Here is a 4,397-nt window from a genome sequence, read left to right as displayed (position 1 = left end):
GTAAGATTTCAATAATAGAAAACTATTTTTATTTTATTACCTAAGGGTTTTTTTGTTTTTATAAAAAATAAATTTTAATTAATTTAGTGTAAAAATTTTTACATATATTTTTATTTTATATGAAGAAAAGGGGGAAGGTTTTTTTTTTTGTTTTGTGGTTGGGGGGGGAGGGGGACGTCGATGTTGATTGCGTGAGGGCACTGCAAAACGATGGCCTCTCTTCTTGCTTGTATTAGTCTTCTTATTGAGGCTTAAAGCCTTTATGTGTTTTTTTGGTGTGTGTGTGTGTGTGTGTAATTAAATTAAGGGAGTGTTCTTATGACATTAAATAAATTTGGAAAAATTGTGAAAAAGATTTTAGAATTCAAGAGAAGGTCTAGATTAGTTTAAAAAGAAAAGAAAAATTAAAACTAAAATTAGTTTACAAAATTCATTAAAAATTCAAAATAATTTCAAAAAATTAATCATAATTAGAAAAAGCTGACTAACTAGTTCTTTCAACCTTTGGGTCCAACTTACATCCCACTTATCTTGCATGTAATTAGATTATGATGACTATAATCCTTTTGCTCTATAGCCAATAGATACACACTTTTTAGCCTCAAATACTCACTCTCTCCATGCAAAAGGGTTGTAGATGTTATAATCCAATATCACATTTCTACTCATCCTCTTGCATGGATGTAGTTATAGATCTTATAGATGTTGCTTGCATGTAAGTTGGATCTAAAGGCTAAAAGAACTAGCTACTAAGATTTCTGTGATTATGATTAATTTTTTGGAATTATTTTAAAATTTTAATTAATTTTCTATATTAATTTAATTTTTTGATACTTTTATATTTTTTAAATCCAAAATCTCTTTAAAATAAATCAAACCTTATCTTGAATTTTATTTTTTACTTAAAAAATCAATGTCATAAAAATATACCCTTAATTTAATAGTAATAAATAAATACGCACGCACGCACACACGCACACGCACACGCACACGCACACGCACACGCACACGCACACGCACACGCACACACACACACACACACACACATGCATGCACACATTTGTAAATACTCACCTTCTCCATGCAACAGGGTTATAGATGTTATAATCCAATTACATGCAAGATAAGAGTGAGTAGAAATGTGGTATTTGTTTGTATGAGTAGTAGTTATGGAAAAACAAATTGTTGTAGTTGATGTAAAAGAAAAGGTGGTTGTAAAAAAATGGGTCCACAATGAGATACATTGAGTGGGCTACAAGAGTCCTCATCTCTAGTAGGTCTATTGAGAGACCACAGAGTGGCAAGTTGCAAGTAAATAGTACTCCTATGAGGGTAGAAAGTATATCACAAAAGGAAAAATAAAAAGTGGTTGATCCACTTGATGTATAGATATTTGTACAAGTTATTCCCATGTAAATGGTGAGTCTAATGGCTTGGATTGGAGTATGGATGAGGAGTTTAGGATTCCACTTGTTTGTGCACCTAGTGTGAGGAAAGCCAAGGCTAATGTAAAGGGATCAGAGAGTGCTCTGCAAGTGCGCAAGTCAACTAGAGTAAGGTGTCCTATATGCAGAGGTTGAAATATGATGGTTATGTTTCTCGCCATTATGCATGTATACTGAATGTTATACAACTAGTTGAGCCCACTTATTTTATTATTGGTCGTGTGCATTAGGAGAAAGCCATGTATGAAGAAATGGTTGCATTGGATAATGAAACTTGGGATTCGATACCATTCCTCAAGGGAAGTAAAGCTATGGGCTATAAGTGGATTTACAAAGTAAAACATAATGCAGATGCAAGTGTGAGTAGGTACAAACAAATATTGGTTGCCAAAGGTTATGCATAAACTTATGGAATTGATTATGGGGAGATATTTGCTCTAGTGGCAAAGGTTGTAACTATCAAAGCTATCATTGTAGTGGCTATGATAAAAGGTTGGGTCTTGCATCAAATGGATATAAAGACTGCATTCTTGCATGGTGAGTTGCAAGAAAAAATGTATATGGAGAAGCCATACGGTTATGAGAGTATAGTTCATTCCAATTATGTATATAAGCTATGCAAACCCTTGTATGGGCTGAAATAGGCATTGAGAGTATGGCATGATAAGATAGCATACTATCTTGTCTCTATTGGTTTCATGTTGTCAAGAATCGCATGGTGGGGGGAGTTGCTCAAGATGCTGCGCCGAACACTCATAGAATGCACAAGGAGAAGCTCTCTCAAGAGACAAGAAGAGAGATGGAGGCCAAAACGTTTTCTTGCTAGTTTCTTCTTCTTCTTTCACACTCTTTTCAATGTACACAAAGTATAGATAAGATACAACATAGAGGAAAGTGGCCTATTAAGTCAAACAATGCATAACCGAGTACACTAGTCGACTAGCACTATAACTATGCTAGCTGTAAATAGGTGTAACAACCTGAATATAATAAGTAATGAGTCAGTGGCCATGTGAGAGTCATAATGACCACTGACGTACTAAGTGTTGACGTGTGGACCCATCTAACCAGGCGGTCCATCATCAATGTCCGCATGTGTTGAGCTTGTCATCTCAACACTCCCCCTCAAGCTCAACTGCATCTCTGCAACTCCAAGTAAGCTTCGAAACTTTTGAAGCTTCTCTATACCCAATGCCTTCGTGAAGATGTCAGCTATCTGATCCTGTGTGCTGACATACACCAAGTCAATCTCACCTGCTAGTACCTTCTCTCTCACAAAGTGGTAGTGTACCTCAATATGTTTTGTCCTGGCATGTAACACAGGGTTCCTAGCCAACTATATACTACTCATGTTGTCACAATAAATGACAACTGGACCTTCCACTTGCACATCCAAATTAGCCATTAACTTTTATAGCCATACTACCTCACATGCTACAACAACAGCACCTCTATACTTAGCATCTGTACTCGACAAAGCAATTGTAGATTGCTTTTTGCTACTCCAAGCAACTGCTGCACTACCAAGAGAGAACATGTATCCGCTGGTAGATTTTCTATCAGACATACTACCAGCCCAATTTGCATTTGTGTATCCAAACACCTGTACATCTGTACCTGCCTCATAGAAAAGTCCATAATGTAATGTGGACTTCACATATCTCAATATGTGTCTGACTACATCCAAATGTGGCTTTCTAGGTACTTGCATAAACTGACTCACAAGACCAACAGCGTAGCTCAAGTCTGGCCTTGTAATGGTCATGTAGATCAAACTCCCCACTATCCTCCTGAACATAGTAGGGTCTTCTATCGCATCCCCAACATCAGCACTCAACTTTACATTCTGCTCCAACAGGACTGAAAGTGGTTTGCATGCTGTCATACCATACTTGGACAACATATCCAAGCCATACTGTCTTTGGGACAGCCATATACCATCATCACATCTGATCACCTCAATGCCAAGGAAGTACCTTAGCTCACCTAAATCCTTCATCTCAAACTTCTTCTTCAAGAAATCCTTGACTTCAGCAATCCCACTATCACTATCACCTGTAATAATCAAGTCATCCACATAGATGACTATGATGACCAAACCTACATCTCCCTTTCTCACATAAAGTGAGTGATCAACATCAGAAACATAAAAGCCAATATTGACAAGATACTCTCTCATCTTGTCAAACCATGCTCTAGGTGCTTGCTTGAGCCCATTAGAGCGCCTTCTTCAACCTGCACACATACGTGGGATGCTCTAAATCTTCATAACTTTCTGCTTGATCCATATACACTTCTTTATGCAAATCACCATGCAAGAAGGCATTCTTCACATCCATTTGTTGCAACCTCCAACCTTTGGCTGCTACCAAAGCAATCACACATCTAACAATTGCCATCCTAGCAACTGGACTGAAGGTTTCTTCATAATCTATGCCATATGTATGGGCATAGCCTTTTGCAACCAGCCTAGCTTTGTACCTACTAATAGAACCATCTGCATTGTGCTTAATCTTATAAACCCACTTACATCCAATAGCTTTCTTACCCTTCGGCAATGATACTAGATCCCAAGTCTTATTGGCCTCTAATGCAACCATCTCCTCATCCATTGCTGCATCCCAATGAGCATGACCAACAGCCTCCTCAAAACATGTGGGCTCAACATCCTCAATTAGTTTCACCATATAAGCATAATGGTGAGCTACATAACCTTCAAAACCAAATCTTTTAACAGGGTATCTGACCCTGCTAGATCTGCGTACCACCGGATCACTCAATGGAGCCTTTACATTACTATGAGCTCTCTGTACACCTGGTGTCCTGACAGAAGGAATACCAAACTCATCATCCAAGCTCTCTGAGCCATTGGAGTCTCCATCAAGAACTGCATCAATGCCATCTGACACTTTATTCTTTCATTTGTCTTTACCTGTAGTGCTACTAGATGCA

This window comes from Lygodium microphyllum, chromosome 1, assembly GCF_053477565.2.
Source record: "Lygodium microphyllum isolate KBCC chromosome 1, Lygodium_microphyllum_v1.1.10, whole genome shotgun sequence".
In the NCBI taxonomy this organism is placed as follows: domain Eukaryota; kingdom Viridiplantae; phylum Streptophyta; class Polypodiopsida; order Schizaeales; family Lygodiaceae; genus Lygodium; species Lygodium microphyllum.
Note: the sequence above shows the minus strand (reverse complement) of the source record.